The sequence below is a fragment of the Cervus canadensis genome, chromosome 31, assembly GCF_019320065.1.
Source record: "Cervus canadensis isolate Bull #8, Minnesota chromosome 31, ASM1932006v1, whole genome shotgun sequence".
In the NCBI taxonomy this organism is placed as follows: domain Eukaryota; kingdom Metazoa; phylum Chordata; class Mammalia; order Artiodactyla; family Cervidae; genus Cervus; species Cervus canadensis.
Genome location: NC_057416.1, coordinates 36372821 through 36390163, shown reverse-complemented (window position 1 = coordinate 36390163; position 17343 = coordinate 36372821). Strand labels below are relative to the sequence as shown.

The following is a 17343-nucleotide window of genomic DNA, read 5'->3' as shown; positions in this document are numbered from 1 at the left end:
TGGGATTTTCTAGGCAAGAATACTGGAGTGGGTAGCCATTTCCCTCTCCAGGGGACCTTCCCGACCCAGGGATCGAACCTGGGTCTCCTGCATTGCAGGCAGAGTTTTTACCATCTGAGCCACCAGGGAAGCCCTAAGACTTGCATTGAAAGTGAAAGCGAAATCGTTCAGTTGTGTCTGACTCTTTGCGACCCCATGGACTATAGCACACCAGGCTCCCCCTTCCATGGGATTCTCCAGGCAAGAATGCTGGAGTGGGTAGCCATTTCCTTCTCCAGGGGATCTTCCCAACCCAGGGATCGAACTCTGGTCTCCCGCATTGCAGGCAGACGCTTTAACCTCTAAGCCACCAGAGAAGTCACAAGTCTCAAGACCTGCATTAATACCCTTTAAATCATATAGATTATCTATAATCACCTAAGAGCTAAGCTAATCTGCACAGGGAAAAACTATATAAATAATTATTCTTGAAATCTGGTGATGTCATAGGAAGAAAGGAAAGGAACGGCCCTACATCCGGCCTGTGACGCTTCTAGGGTGTGTGGAATTTCCTACATGTCCATCTCTCCACTCTTCTTTTTCATGCACACACAAAACAATTTAAAGTGGATACACTTCTCTCTTCCCTCAGAAACTTGAAAACTCTACTAAAGATTCCCTGGGGCTCTAGCACTTTTTCTCTCTATGCTTCAGGGCCTTGCATGTAAACAACTTAAAGTATACTTTATCTTGGCTGAAGTCAGTAACGATCGAGACTGGATCACTTCCACTGAAAAGACACTCTGAAGTCAGAAAATCAAAACAGAACGCTGGATGTGTTTGCAATTTCAACCACAACCCCTGCTCCACCTTAAATAGCATGGGCTGCTTTCTCATGGAAAAATAAGATTTATTACTAGAAAAGTTAGAGGCACAAAAACAGTAACTTATAAGGGAAACTAGTGGAGCTCCTTTGCAACAGAAGATTTTAATCAGGAGAAAAATAGAGCAGCTGAATTCCAAAATAATCTAGCCTGAACAGCATTTACTTCGGGTATAAAGAAAATGACGTCGTTACAGAGTCCAGATCCAAAACAACTGTTTCATACAGAACCAGATACAATGCCCAGTTCATTCCAAATTGGTGGGGAAAACTTTGCACTCAAATCTAAGAATGTACAGCCACGGGAGGCTCAAAGCGTGTCATGAGAGTTCACAACCTAGCCTAGATTTTCTAAAACCTTGTTGTTTAAATAAAGTTTTAACTTGTGGGTAAGTTTGTCCAAAGGGAAAAAAAAAAGCACAAGATAAAAATACGGTATTTAGTAAATTAGCACGTTTCCTCAACAGTAAATGGCATACCCCACTAATACCATTCTGACTGGAGGTTATAGTACTTGTGGAAGCTTGGCACCTCTTGATGTTGTTGCAGTGGCTAAGTCATGTCTGACTCTGCGACCCCATGAACTGCAGCACACCAGGCTTCCCTGTCCTTCACGATCTCCCAGAGCTTGCTCAGACTCATGTCCACTGAGTCGGTGATGCCGTCCACCTACAGGCAGACACTACCCTGACGAGGATGGGAGAGGAGAGGCCAAAGGTGGGAATGGGCCAGGACTGTCCCATCTCCTCGGGCAGACACACCACTGACGCGGTCCTGGTTGTGGTCCCACAGGCAGTGACGGGAGCAGGGTGGCCGCTCCCTGCTCAGCCATCACTTCCGGGGTCACAGGACAGGGCTGCAGGGATGGGCAGGCCACGCTGGCAGGCGCGGGAATCCCCGCAGCGGCTCCCTGCCCGCTGGGTCCGCGGGCGGGCCGGGGGCTCCTCTCCCCGGACTCCCTGGACACCCTCCCTGCTTTTCCCACAGGTGCAAGTTCCGAGGTCTCATCGCTACACCAGCCAGGAAATGTCGGAAGACAGGAACTCAGGTGAAATCAAACTATCTCCTTGTCTAAAACTGTGACAGGAGGAAATACTGAAACTATTGTTTTGAATGAGATGAATGTATATAAAGAAATCCTTTATATCTCTGTTGCCCAATAGCACAGATAACTAAAAGCAGCTGTAACCCTTTCACTGAAGTCAGTGGGATGAGCCTCAATAAAAGCCTCTCCAGGATGGGAAGACCTGGATCCCTCACCAAGCTGGGATGTATTTTAAACAGGGCAATTCAGCATCCCTAAGGCTGCCCTGCAGGACTGAATGGATATGGAAGGGAAAAGGAGATTTTTCAGATCCCCTGTGAGCAGAAAATATTCTCAATAAGCCATTCAATGCATGCACTGGGGCTTACAGATCCAATACAAATGTTCCGGCACTACCATTAAAACGAGAAGGCGAAGGCAGCCGATCCCCTGGAGGAGCGCAGATGTTCATGCTAAACCTCCCCTCAAGGCTCAAAGGCACTAGCGGGTCTTCAACCTGAATGTGAACAGGCAGTTAACGTGGGCTGGGCGGTGAGAGTCCCTGAGGCTTCTGTTGCAGGAAAAACAAGGAAACAGAAAGAGAGGGATGCACAGAAACAGCTCTGCCACCCTTGGACGGAGACACTCCTTATGAAGGGACAGAGTTCGAAAGCGCCACGGCCAAGAGAGAACCACTCAGGCTGGGAGGCCTCTCCCGTTCCTGGGCGGCCCGCTCCTAACAGGGCGCCTCAGGCTACGAAGCCTCGATAAATAGATGCCCGGCCCAGCCCAGTGGCCAGGGGCCCCGTCCACTCTACAGCGCCCTGGGGGCCGGGACTCCGTGCTGCACAGACGTCGGGGGACAGCCCCTGCCCGCTTGGGTTCCAGGCTGGACGTGGGGCGTTTGTCTGCACGGGCTGGCTGCTCCCTCCTGCCCCGCCCGGCCGCCCCCCTCCCACGTCCTGCAGATCAAGAGGGGCATCTCAAGTTCCTGGCACACACTGGCTCTGGAACAAGCCCTGAATACTGCCCTGCTAGCCCAACCCCCTCATTTGAAACACGAGGTCAGCTCAGAAAGGAATGAGGGACAGGCCCAGGGTCACAGAGCGAATCAGAGGCACCAGAAAGCCCAGGTTCGGGACAGCCCCCTGCACGCCGCTTCAGCTCCAAAGGGCGGGAACGTGCCCCTGAGTACACGCCTGCAACACACACACACACACACACACACACACACACACGCGCGCGCCGGATGCTGAGAATCAGGAGAGGGTCCCATGGACGGGGACCTCCTCCACCCTGGTTTCACTTCAGCTGCTGGGGCTCCCACTTCTGCTTTCAGGTGAGAAACAAGGACCCTCTGATGAGGGCTGGAGGAGACGCAACCTTCAGTTACTTACTGCAGCCGAGAGGAGAGAATTATAGTCTGCTGCCCTCTCTGCATTCGCCTTCCTGGAAGAGGTGCATTTGGGTTTCAAAATAAGGGCTTCTTCTCAATCAGTTCAGGCTGAGGAAGGGTAACCAGTGGTTATCGCCTCCACAGAATTACAGGGCAGAATGTCAGGCTGTGGAAACAGCCCAAGGCAGACAGTGGGAGAATGAGACCGGTTCTCTCAAGCCATCTGCATCCATCCAGCCTCCATCCGGCCAGCGGCACCCATGGCTGTCAACCCGGGAGCTCTTCTACCTGCTTCAACTCGAGTCTCCTAACTGCTTTTCAACCTGTTCTTGTATAGAAGATCCTAACTGGTCACAGAGAGCTAACCTAAGGAGCCAGAATTAGTATGATTTCATAGAGCCAAGGCTTCCCTGGTGGCTCAGATGGTAAAGAATCTGCCTGTAACGCAGGAGACTGGGTTCAATCCCTGGATCGGGAAGATCCCCTGGAGAAGGAAATGGCAACCTACTCCAGTGTTCTTGCCTGGAGAATCCCATGGACACAGGCGCCCATGGGGCTGCAAAGAGTCAGACACGACTTAGCGACTAACACTTTAACATAGAGTCAAGTGATGAATTTTGGAAATTGAAAATACACTTCGTGAGTTACTTTAATCTCATTTTCCCGAAGAGGAAATAAAGGCCTCGGAATGAGCTTAAGACTCCGTAAACAGAACTAGGGCCAGAGCCCGCATCGCCCGCCTCCCAGCACGATGCTGGTCCTACGGCCCCGGCATCACCGGCAGACGTGGGACAACTGCAGAGGCCTCCCTCCACGGACAGGTCAGGAGGCCTCCCCGGGCGGGTCAGAATCACGCTGGCCTTACACACACAACAGCCATGGCAACTCAGCCACTCAAAGGCCCCGTCCCTCCGTTGCTCAGCAAGACGGAACAGGGGCTGGAGAAATGTGCGGGGGAGGGAAAAGGTCCGTGACGAGCGGAGCAGCCCCAAAGGCAGAGGGAGAGGCTAGACATGAGAAGAATGGCCTCGAAGCGCAGGAGGGCCCCTCCCGGTCACGTGACACGTAGTACTGCGGGAAAAAGACCCCCGAGTCCCGGGCATTCCTGCACAGCGCCGCTCATCTTTACCCAGGCTGGGGTAACTTGGTTACACGGCAGAGACTGCTGTGTCCTCCGCTGTTTTCCTAAAGCTGACTGCCACACAAGATAAACACTGCTTCCACCACAGCCAGCCCTGGGTGGGTCCGGATCCTTACCACACCCTGGGCAACTCGGGCAGACGGACCTCAGGGCATCTGAGAAGAGCCGGGGCCACAGGCAGGGCTCCACTGACCGGGACAGGGATGGGGCGGGAGAGCTCCCAGGAGGAGCAGCCGGGCGCACGGCAGCGTGCGTGTGTGCATGTGTGTGTGCGTGTGGTGTGCGTGTGTGTGTGTGTGTGCGTGTTGTACAAATTTCAATCTACATTTCCCAGTGAAACAGTTAGTTAGCAAAAACGTCGCTTTCCTTTGCAAAGAAGAGGTGACTTTCCCAGCACTGGGTTGGGAAGCCCACACTGCTCACCCCACGGAGCCCGAGAGGACAGAAGCCCACAGCGCAGCCGGGGCTGCGGACTCGGCAGTTTGCCGCTACGGTAAGTGCAGCAACAGGCATGCTCTGGTTGTGTTCCAGGTGGAGACTTTTGAGTTCCTTCATTTTCAAGCTTTGGAAAATGCTCAGCTCTGTAATTTCCATGGTGACCTCAAAGTCGCAGCCAAGGATGGGACCGCACCCTGGACTGCTTGCTTACCACACCCTGGACCTTGACCTGGCTCCTCAAGGTCAAGAAGCCAGAAAATCCAAGGCAAAGCCCACCTTCTGCCCACTTCCCCCTCCGGTTGACTCCCCATTACCGGCTACACCTGTGGGCCACGGGCCCACCTGGGATCCTGAAGCGGCCCTGAATCATCTGACACTTGGACAGACACTGACCTCCTGTCACAGAGCTGATGCCGGGTCAGCATCTGAGACCCCACCCTGCGGGATCCGGAAAGCAGGGTCAGGCCTTGAGCGACAGGATCCTTCCTCATATCGCACCTGGAAGGGTCCAGAGCCAGTTCCTCCATCACGGTCACACACTCAGGTCTCTGCACCAATCACACCAAATCTGTGCTCCTCGGCTCAACCACTGCCTTGGGAGCCAGGAGAGCTGGAATCCTCTGGGTGACATGTTTCAACCAGAAGGACATCTCACGAGCCTCTAAGAGCCGGCTCATTTGAGGAGTCCCCCAAGGGGACTGGCTAGAGACACGCGTTCCAGGGGTCAGCGACCATCTCCACTGCCCGGCCAGGCCTGAGGCTTCTGATTTGTAAGCTGCAGAGACAGTTTTTAATTGTCTTTTCTGTTTACCTTTTAAGCAGCGAAATACCAAAGAAATACAAATGTTTCCCTGTCATTCCGTCACCCGGAACCGCAGACTTGTCCTGGGAAAGCCAGACTAAAATGTCCACACGTGGCAGCTATGCTCCTCTCTTTGGCAATATTCAGAAAAAGAACTTAGGAAACCAGGAGGGATGAACGGCAAGAAGAACTAAACCACAGGATGCGAATGTCTCCCACACAGCCTGGCCACGGGCCCCTCCCGGCCCCTCCCCGCCCCTCCGCGATGACCCTCCAGCCCCAAGAACATTCTCTCCAGGTCTTCTCGGGGGGTGGGGGGGATGTCCGTTTCAGCTGCCAGGCATCCTTTTTCTCACCCCTTCAGGTACTCACAGCTCCCATAACAACACGCCTGAGACAGGGAAGCCATAAGTAAAGGTGACCAGGCTGGATGAATACCAAATAAACCAATGTCAAGGTCAGCGGCTGGGGGCGGGGCAATTTGATGCTTACCCTGAACACTCGGTCACCCTTTCCTCACTTAGGACTCAGAAGTCAACACATCATCCCTCAGCTGGGTGTTCAGCCTCATTACTTACTTACCTTCTTGAAGATAACTGTCTTAAGTTGTTTAAAAGAGGAAGCAGAAATTGTTCAGGGGATGGTGGATACAGCAAGGTGGAGAAATGACAGAGAAAGGAGGAGAGTCATCATTTCCACGTCAAATACAAATGTCTTACAGATGAGGAAACGGACCAGCAAGAGAGGAAGCCACTGGGTCTCGGGACCATCGCAGGGCTGGGCCGGCAGAGGTGCTCTGGGCCTTAGTCCCAGCTCCCCCGGCCAACACGCAGGGCCTCCATGGAGCACCAGCTGAATCAACAAAAGGGAGCGGCTGGTGGAAGCACCTTCTGAGCATGGACACTGTGGCCCGCCCTGCATCTGAAGACAGGCTGCAGGCACGCCGGGACCTCAGAGGAGCGGGGGGGGACACACGGTGCTCACAGAGAGGATGGGGGGGGGGCTGGTCAAGGGCACCCACCAGACACGGGAGGGGCGTAAATCACCCACGGAGCGACCTGCAGTCCCCCTGGCACTTTCTCCTGCGTTGCTTTCCTTCACCCCTGCAATGGTCTCATTTTCCAACTAAAGAATCGGGGGCCCACAGCTGGTGAGCAGCCGCCATGGCAGCGGAGCCCACACCTTCCTCTCCTACGCCCCCTCCACCCGACGTCACTAACGACAAAAGGCCAAACGCCGCGGTAGAGCAGAGGGGGCACTGGACCACACCCTCAGGCCAGCTGCAGAGTCACGAACATTCCCGCTGGACCGCGGACATCCCCGCTGGAACCCAGCACAGGCTCTGCCTACCCTAGAGCTTCAGGACGGGGCGCTTCTGGAGCGCAGTCAGCCCGGCCGCTGCTGAGAGCGCCCTCGTGGCTCGCTCACCAGCAGGGACTCTGACCTGAGGGCAGGAATCATGGTGTGGCCAGGGCCGGCCGTCGCTTGACAACTCTGGGCAGGTGGGTGCCCTTCAAGCGGCTTCCCAACCTGCCAGGGCTGAGCGGCAGAGCTGGAGACAGGACGTGTGCCTCGGGGAGCTGGCGAATCCCACAGAATTTTCCGTCCTTTGTCCTTTCACGCTGCAAGGCAGCTTAAAACCGGTCCCCACAGAGCTGCACAGACCACGTCTTGCAAGAATCCACTCAGAACCATCAGGAGGTCCCCTCAGCAAAATGGGACCAAAGGGACTTCAGTGTAAATTACTGCCATCGGCACATATATCTTTTATATTTTTGAAAACGAGTTCAACATGAAGTTTAAAAGCTGTAAGGATAGCAGACGGCACTGGAAAATCATGGAGGCAAATGGAAACTGACACTTTTATATTACTAAAGCTTTAGAAAAAGTAATCTAGACATGAAATCTTCATAAGAGCAAAACAGGGAAAAGAGACTCATTTACAAATTTTAAGAATTTTTCACCTCACTGTAACAGAAAAAAAAAAAAGAGTAACTCTTAAAGGAGCCAAAAAGTTGCTAGGCATTTTCACATATTTTATCTCATTTAATCTCTTCAATGACCATGGAGAAAAAAGATATCATCCACAAGTTACAGCCCAGGAAATGCAAGCTAAGCAGCTTCACACAACTGCACAGCTACTAACTCCTGGGGCATAGAGACAGAACTGGTCAACCCGGGAACAAAGGAGGACCCTGAAAGAGCAGGCGGAGCTGCAGGCCATGCACGACCTGACAGGTGGAAAGAGCCAGAAGGAGCGCCCAGGCCCCAACGATGTCTCAGCTGCACCCCAGGCGTGGGGCACGGGCCCCTGGTGCAGCTCTGTTCTCCACGTCCTAACACGACGAAACACACACTCGCTGCAAGGCCGTGAGCACGAAGATGTGTTCCCCAGGCGCTGATGGTTTGGGGCTCACTGCCCATCTTCCCCCCTCAGCCATCCTTCCACCAGAGGCTTCACGGGAGGTGTCTGCCGGGAGCGCGCCGGGACAGGCAGGGGCCGGCGCTGCAGAGGAGCTGCCTGGAGGCCCACCGGGGGGTCCTGACATGCTTCCTGTGTGAGCAAACCACCACCCCATGCACGACCACCAGTCTGCGAGGCCAAGTCCTCGCGTGCTGATGTCGGGAAGAGTAACTTCCACATAGTAACAGCCACGCTTTACTCACACTCGCTGAGATTTCATTAATGCAGGAGAGACGCTGCTCAATGCTCCCACACACCGCACCTCCGTTAGCAGTCACAGCCACCCCCCCACCGCGTTCAAAGTCCGGTCATCATCCCTACCACACGCATGACGAGAGTGAGGTTCAAACGCGGCTACGCGATTCACTAGCGCTCAACCTGTAAGAAAAGGAGGTAGAACTTAAACCTAAGTCCAGGCTCATAACCACTGAGCCTGTATGCCTTCCACAAAACACGCTTCACGTCCTTTTTTTCAAGCATTCTCTTTCTCCTTTATTATTAAAGTTATGAAACCAAATGTCCACTTGGGGAAACCCAAGAATACTGGAGTGGGTGGCCCAACACTTCTCCAGGGGAACTTCCTGACCCAGGAAAAGAACCAGGGTCTTCTGCATTGCAGGTGGATTCTTTAGCAGCTGAGCTACCAGGGAAGCCCCAAATATCCACTTAGAAAGAGGCAAAATTTCTATGCTGATAGGCTATGTAAGATAAATGACACGATAATATGTTGGAAATATGAGCTTAAAATTTAAAACTTATCTGTACTCAAGGCAAGAAATACCAACTTACGCAATATACACTCACCAACACACCTGTCATACTCAGCTGATTACTCCAGACATCCAAGCACTGGGGTTCTCACCGGCTTTGGGGGTGTCCATGAACCCTTCAACTCCAAGCACCTCAAAAATGGAAATCACGTCCACACCCTGACTTCGGCCTTTGTCCACCCTCTGACCCTACAGGCGTCCTGCACGTGCCCTGGCCTGAACCTACACAGGGGCTTAGTTGTTTAGTCGTGTCTGACTCTGCGACCCCATAGACGGCAGCCCACCAGGCTCCCCCGTCCCTGGGATTCTCCAGGCAAGAACACTGGAGTGGGTTGCCATGCCCTCCTCCAGGGGATCTTCCTGACCCAGGGATGGAACCCGGGTCTCAGGGAAGACTGGTAACTCTTTACTGTCTGAGCTACCAGGGAAGCCCCTAACGTGAACAGAGACCTTCCCAGAGAGAACTGTGGCGCTGGAGTTCCCTCAGCTCCAGAAAAAAAGAAAAACTGCCTTTACACTTTCTTCTATAGATAACTGACTGGCCTTGGAAGTTTCAAAACCAACCCCGCCGAATTCTCAGACAGATCGTGTTTCTACACTAACAGCACAGCCAACTTCCCTTCGGAGCACTGATACCCCAGAAATAAGTGTGGCCGTCTGAACGACAAAAGCTCAAGCTGCTGACCTCCGGGCTCCTGAAGTTAAGAAGGGGGCGGCTGGCAGCACAATGCCTGTGGCCCCAAAGGGCAGCAGAGCCCATCAGGGGAGCCCCTCACTGCCCAAGCGCCAGAGCCCCGCAGGAACACACCCTGGGCGCTTCAGTCGTCCTCGTTTACAAAACAACATCCAGGGATTCTCATTTCCCTAAGTTTCTAAGACTTCTTACGATGTTTTCCGCTTGAAATGAAACAGTTGAAAATCCAAGGAGTCTTCTGTTAAGCACAGTCAGACACTGACCGAGCGAGGGAGCTGACCCGAACAGCCGCACCTAAGCCAGCACTGCCTGGGACCAAACAAAGAACATGAAGTGGACTCCGGTTACCTCCTCCGCCAGCACACAGCCTGCCCGCAGCGCTGTCAGGGACTCGAGGGGCATTCTCCGCCCGTCTGTTCAGCAGACCCTCATCGAGGGCCAGGGCTCTCCAGGGCCCGCCTCCAGCTGCTTCCTCTCCCCCCGACTCTGCGGAGACATGCTCCCAGGAGGATGCTGCTCCCTCAGGGCTGCGCTGGGAACCTGGAGAAGCCGCAGGAGTCACTTCCCCTCGCCCGGCCTCCCCTCTCCCTCCAAGACCACTTCAAAAGTCCGGAGTCAGTGAAGTCACTCGTGACCTCACAGAGCTCCAGCTTAACTCTTCGGAAGCCAGACGGCCCGCGGCCAGCGGAGGGAGAAAGGACAGCCGCGCTGCCTTACCCAGAGTGGTCGCTGCTTCTGTGAGAGAGTCTGCCCGACCTCATTTGCGAAATAAAAGAAGAAAAAAGTGCTCATCTCAGCATTGTTTATCCTAAATAGCACTACGGGTTTCTGAGATACTGTTTTGCAAGACCATCATTTCCTACAGCAAACATTCTGGCTATCAAGGAATCACTGAAATAGGCAGTAAATAGATCTGATTCATTTATGTTATGTAAAACAGCTGTGTTAATAAATCTCATTAAATTCATGCTTGATTTTATGCGACTTGCGTTTTCCTATTTTCCAGTTTTACTTCTGTCTTTCTGCTCTCGTGAAATGAAAATACTCTTTTGTCCTTGTGTTCAAACCCTGCTTCAGACTGCCAGAAGTGGACAGGTAACACTCGCAGCTGTCAGATGCAGGCAGCAACTGACACCAAGGCATCTGAGAAGTTGGGACCTACAGGACTCTCGGGGACAGACAGAATGGACTGGCACCAGACCTAACTAGTGGATGACAGAGCGCGCATCCCAGCTCCTGAAGAGAAAGCAGACTGGTTTTGCTGCATTTCATTTCCCATGTTTTTTTATTTGGGCTCTTGATATTTTTGTTGGGATTTGGGAGTTATAAGGATCAGGAAGTAAAACAACTAAAAGTTATTTTATAAATGGAAGTAGATAAAATTACAGACTCTCAAAGAAAATGCAATATGCCCTTTCAAGAATTCTTTGGTTCACCCAGAAAATGATTATCACTTACTGTCCAGTAATTTCATTCCTAAATATATACCTAAAGAAACGCTCCACGTGTGCACAAGAAGCCACGAATTAGAATGCCACGCCATTTAAACAACAAAAACACAAGACAGCCAAAATGTTCATACTATGCAAATGGGAAAATTAGTTACAGTGAACATTCACGCAATGAATACTAAGTAGCAAATAATTAATATACTAGGGCCTTATGAATCAGTAAGAAAGAATCTCAAATATTGAACAAATAAGTGAGTCACAAAAGGAAACAAGATGGCACTTATATAAAGCTTGAAAGCATGTGAATGAACACGATATCGTTTATGGGCTCACACCTATGAAGGCCGGATACACACCCACAGGCCGTGGTCCTCTTTAGGAGGAGACAGCGAGAGGGCTGGGGCCACAGAGAGAGGCACGCGCTGCAGCGCTTTATTTCTCAGACTGGCTGCTGAGATCAGGTGCTTGTTAACACTTCTGGGTGCGCCTTGGACGTGCAGAGGTGTGAAAGTCAAGTGCATAACTGCCTTACAAGTGTATCCAGTAGGCTGTCTCGAAAGCTAACACACCAGGAGGAGAGAGATTAATAAGCCCCTCAACTCCCAAGTCCCCAGGCCCGAGCAGCTGTTCCTAATTGTGCCTCCACCCGGCAAGTCTCCCTGCCCACCACCACATCCACACACCCACCGGGTCCGCCAGAGCCCAGACTGGGAGCCCGGGCCTGGGAGCCCTGCTGTCCGGCTCACGCAGAGTTCCGAGTCAAGCTGTCTGCCTCCTCTTTGGGAGGCATCTAGTACCCAGTGTAGAAAAACTAATGAAGTTCTTCATCTGACAGAACTGGTCACCCAGGATGTGCTGGACTCTTTCAGAGGTTCCGAGTCTTAGATCTAAAGACCTGCCAACTTCACTGACAGGAGGGACAGGTCTATGCTGAGTATAACATCATATGATGAACCGTAACACGGGTGCTAAGTGAATGGACTGTGAATAATGAACATTTGTAATTTTGTTTCACGATAGTAACTATTCTATACCTCTTAATTTCTCTGCACTAAAGACTTCATATTACTACTCTTGACTGGAAAATGTTACCTTCTTTTCGAGGCAGGGCTGCTAGATAGGGTAATTATACAGACAATGAACTATCATTAAAGCTCCTCCCCTTCAAGTAATCGAAGGCTCTTAGAATTATTATTACAGATAAACAGCATCCTACATTGATCTGATTGTGGCACACTCACAGCAGGTGACTCTGAGGAAGTTTTAAAGACAACAGTTCGAGCACTGTTATTACTGTTAATCATAACCAACGTTGTGTGAGTAGCCATTAAGGGGTAGTAAATTATTACCCCTTTTCACAAATGAGTAAGCTGAGGTTTAGTAGTGATAATTCACAAAATGTGAGTCAAGGCAGCCTGACGTAACCCGCACTCTTCACCAGGAAACCACACTGCTTCCCAGCAGGAAAGTGGGTCAAGCTCTGTATTTCTAGAGCAGGGACGGGCACCTTGAGGTCACGACACCAAAGGGGACACAAGAAATCGTTTCCAGGTTCACAGCCAGGGCCGCTCACGTGTATGAACCTCTGTTAAGAGATTTCTCCCTGCCAGCAGCAGTGATCTACAGCAGGCCTGTCCCCTTGAGAACAGGGACTGTCTCACCCGGGTCTGCATTCTGCCGTTAATAATTTCTCACGCTTCTCAAACTGTAGAGTGCTTACAGGAGTTGGTTAAAATACACACTTCGATTGAGTAGCTCAGAGGTGAGGTCTGCATACTCATTTCTAACAAGCTCCAAGATGAGAGGCTGACAACTTAGGCTGAACATCAGAATCACCAGGCTTTTTTTTTTTTTTTCCTCTCTCTCTCTTTTTAAAAATTGTCCTCTGTTTTTTTAAATTTTAGACCAACAATCTTGTGTTGGTCTAAGCTAGCATTGCCTGGGTGCCACCCTAAACCAACAGAATCGGAATCTGGGGAGGTAAAGCGTGGGGAGTTGGCGCCCTAAAAAGTTCCTGCCTTCCATCATTCTAGATTCGGAGAAAAGTACCTGGGGACGGAGGCTCATGCACAGGCACATGAAGCACCAAGTGAGGTGTGGGGATTACGAAGTCGAAGCATTTCTCTAACATTCAGGGGTTAGATGGTTGAGATGGGGTTTACATCAATCCTCACTAGCACTCAAGAGAAAGATGGCACTCACCTCACCTGGCCACTCAGGAACTGAACAGTGGGGCTCTGCTGGGAGCCTGTGCCAGTTTAGCAAAGACTCTGTACTGCAGCTTACAGACGGTTTCTAAGATCCAGGGGAGAAAACAAAAAACAAGATTAAAGCACTGGAAACACCCATGAGGGGCTCTGAGAAGTGGATATTTGTATGCAAAATGCTTTCCAAGAACTTTATTTGGGAAAGGTTTCTGTCTTTTCTCTTCTCCATTGGATCAATGGATAAAATTTCTCATCCAATGTTGCATATCTTGGGTTAAGTGAGGTCTGCTGAGAGAAAATGTTACTGTTTCCTTTAAAAGTGAAATAGTGCACTGATATAGGAATAGATTTGCTGGATCAACCTGACCAGATAAACTAGCTGCCAATCAGTTTTCATTTCGAGCCACGATTCTCCGTGTAATAACATGTAACCCCAATGCCCTTTGTCATTTGAAGTCTTTCAGTACAGTCTGTGATAAAAGGTCATCCACTCAGCCAGCACCCCCAGCACTCTTCACACCAACACCCAGAACTTTACTTTGGTTTAAACTATGGTTTAAACTACAGACTTAGAACACTTCTGGGAAACCCTATGTCAAATCCAGGACCAGTTCCTAAAGTCATCACCGATGTACACAGGAGGCCCCAGCAAGCAGGAAGACCAGGCCCCCAGGCCTGCCGAGAGGACGACCACGCCGGCTCCCTGACAACCAGGCCCTGCAGGGGACGCAGGCGGGCATACGCTCTGCCCAGGGGGCATCAGAAAGCCGCATGGGCAGCACCAGGGCTCCTGTGAGCCCCTCTCCAGTCCAGCCTCCCCGCCCTCGCCCTCCTGAGCTCAGGCGACCCTCCCTCTAGATGAGACTCCAAGTCCACACACAAGGGTCCTCCCTCTTCTCAAACAATCTGTGTGATGGACCCCACTGCCAGGAGCCCTCCTACAAACCCTGCTGCTCTCCCCGACTCCTGCCACCTCCAGACTTCGTAAGTCGTCCACACTGGTTCAGTTCAGTCGCTCAGCCATGTCTGACTCTTTGCAACACCATGGGCTGCAGCACGCCAGGCTTCCCTGTCCATCACCAACTCCTGGAGCTTGCTCAAACTCATGTCCATCGAGTCGGTGATGCCATCCGACCATCTCATCCACAAAGGAAATGTCACAATCACTTTGACACAGCCCACACATCCTAGATTCAAACATTCACCAGATCCTCGTGTCTTTTCCTTATTTTTCAGGCTTTTGCTATTTTCTTATATTCGTTAGACTACTACCGAGACTGCTGCAAGACTCATGATATTTAAAATGAAAACCCACAAACCACAGCTTAGCAAATCGTCACAGGAGAACTGTAACTTGGGCAGCAACGTTGTTTCCATTTTACCGATAAGGAATGGGAGGTTCATCGAAGTGACACAACCTGCCCGGGGCCAAGCAGCCAGCAGAGGGGATGACTTGACCTCCTGTCTTCCGGTCCCAAATCCCCGTAGTTACACCAGCCCACCACTGTACACCGAATTTTATGAGAGAAAGTGAAGTTTCAGGACTCTCATTAACAGGTGCTTCAGATAGCTCAGAGGCGGTGGGCTGGCGTGACAGCTCTTCTCTGGGTTATTACTGTTAACAGTACTGCTATTCTACATTTATATCCTACTATATGCCAGCCATTGTGAAGCCACCTAATTATCTTTCTTGACTTTCTTTTCCCACTTAACGTCCTTTGCTTCTAAACAGGTGTTACTCATTCCATCTTATAGTCGGAACGGTTCCCTGACGCTCTGTAACTTACTCAAGGTCACACCCCTAGTAAGTATCTGAGGCGGGATCTGAACCCAGATATGACTGGCTCTGAAACCCTGGAAAGCCTCCACCCTCAGCACCGAGCAGGGACTCCTTTGGAGTTTAAAAAAAAAAAAAAAAACTCACCATCATAACTCCTTCAGGAGGCTCAAAGAGAAAATGAAAACCGACTTTCTACAGAACAACTTTTAAAACATGAGAGGAAAGTCTGAAGACATCACTAGAGCAGGGGTAATGAACCAGCGAGGCAGGGATTCCCCACTGGATCTCCCAAAACAAGTTCACGAGACCAAGACCTTTTCCTGTTACCAGCTTAGCTAGCGTCACGTGACTTTAATATTTCACATTATATTAAAATACCCCCAGGGAAGTCCCTGGCAGGCCAGTGGGAGGACTGAGCACTTTCACTGCCAGGCTCGGCGAGCCGCTCAGCCGTGTCCGCCTCTGTGACCCCACGGACTGCAGCCCGCCAGGCTCCTCTGTCCATAGGACTCTCCAGGCTAGAATACTGGGGTGGGTGGCCATTTCCTTCTCCAGGGGATCTTCCCGACACAGGGATCAAACCTGGGTCTCCTGCATTGCAGGTGGTTTCTTCACCGACGGAGCCACCAGGGAAGCCCTCCGCTGCCAGGACCCAGGCTCCATCCCTGGCTGGGGAACTGAGACACCACAGGCAGCATGGCATGGCCAAAAATAATATTAATTAATCAGTTAAATGCCTGCAGGCTTTACGTTTGAATGTCAAAAAAATATTTGAAATTTACTTCAACAAATTTCTCTAAGCACGGTTTCATGTGACATTTTCCTAGACAGAAAGACACTAAAGAAAAAGAAAAACAGAGGAAGAAAAAAGCACTTCCAATGTCACCATCTCATTTGAGAAAGGGGAGAAAAGAGGCAGGCAGAAAATCCACAGCTCCAGCTGGAGTGGACGGAGCACTCCCCAGGCATAACAGCTGCACACAGATGACATCCACCCCCCTGCTGGGCTCCTGGGGACCCTGAGCGCCAACTGAAAGAACAACTGGGAAGCCAGACATCCAATGTACCTGTTACACCGGAAAGGTAATTTTAAAGGGCAGCTCTGTTGTGTATTTCAGAGAACCAAAAGAGAAGTGCCTGCCATATGGCTGTATTTGCTGTCCCTCTTTTCCTGTCTGTCTGGACCCAAGCTCAACATAAATAAACAACACTCAGCCCCGTGCATGCTCACAGCGGCCACACATGTGCCCTGCAGGCCTCGGATCAGGACTCACCTACGGGAGCCGCAGTCCTCAGGGGATGGGCCGGCGAAGGAGCAGCACCCAGACACAAAGGAACCCATCGGACACGAGTGACTGAAAGTCTGTAACTGCCCTTTCTAATTTGGGAGCCGTGTGACTGGACTCCACACAGCACCGCGACCCCGTCAGCCGGGTGCTCCTTTGCTGGACCACAAGGGGAGGGGATGCTTCGCTTTGCTCCTTCACCAAAATATCGTGTTCCATTCACAGGGTGAGCTCTTTCCTGATAGGCATGCGGCTCTCTGGTCAACATCAGTGTTCAAGCGCCTGAGAGGATTTAACTATTCCTGCCAGAGTGATTCCAGGATCTTAAGTGGCCTTCTCGGATCTATCTGATAACATAAAGGTGCATAATCCTTTAAAAGACAAAGAGTCACCACACACACTCCTTCCTAACCTGGTTCTGGAGGATTACAGCTTTGAAGTGAGTGGAGCTCAGTCCCCCTCTGGCCACAAAGCCTGGCTAACTCCAGGCCTGGGCGGCGATCCAGAGAGGGCATGGAGCTGGGCTGGAGTGCCGCGCGTGCTGGCCACCCTCCCCAACCACACCACCTCCTACAGGCAGCAGCGTCATCCGACGTTCAGGAGAAATCAGTCAGAAACCACTGCTGAAATCATCTTGACCGACAGAGTAAAAGCACACGCTGATACAGAAAAGTATTTAAAAATACACCTAGGCAAGGTCAAGCAAAAATACTTTTGTTTTGAGACCAAAAATAAATGGTCTCTGGAGCCTGACGGCCTGGGTGGAAATCCTGGGCGTGGCACCGACCATTCCTGTGACTGAGCAAGTTACCCAACTGCTCTGCGCCTTAGTTTCCTTCTGCGGAAAATCAGAACACTAACGCTCCTTTCTCTTAGCTTAGTATGAGGATTAAGAACCTTCCTTTACTAAAGAAATAAAACCTATGGCATACATACGATGCACAGCACACAAGATGGGGTTTAGAGACTACCTAAAGTGAGCGACTGAACGGAACTGAACTGAAAATCATCTTGTGATATTCTCTGAC

The 17343-nt window shown here is 51.2% G+C and overlaps 1 protein-coding gene across 15 annotated transcripts in view; it reads right to left on the bottom strand.

Moving 5' to 3' along the window:
• PSD3 (pleckstrin and Sec7 domain containing 3) overlaps nt 1-17343 on the bottom strand; it is a 573880-nt gene that overhangs the window by 280335 nt on the left and 276202 nt on the right. Inside the window, exon 1 of one of the 15 annotated variants that reach the window (XM_043454556.1) lies at nt 9940-11211. The exons of the other annotated variants lie outside the window; for them this stretch is intronic. The gene's annotated coding sequence lies outside the window, so the exon portion shown is untranslated. Of the gene's footprint in view, nt 1-9939; nt 11212-17343 lie in introns of those variants that run through there. 15 annotated transcript variants of the gene reach the window in all.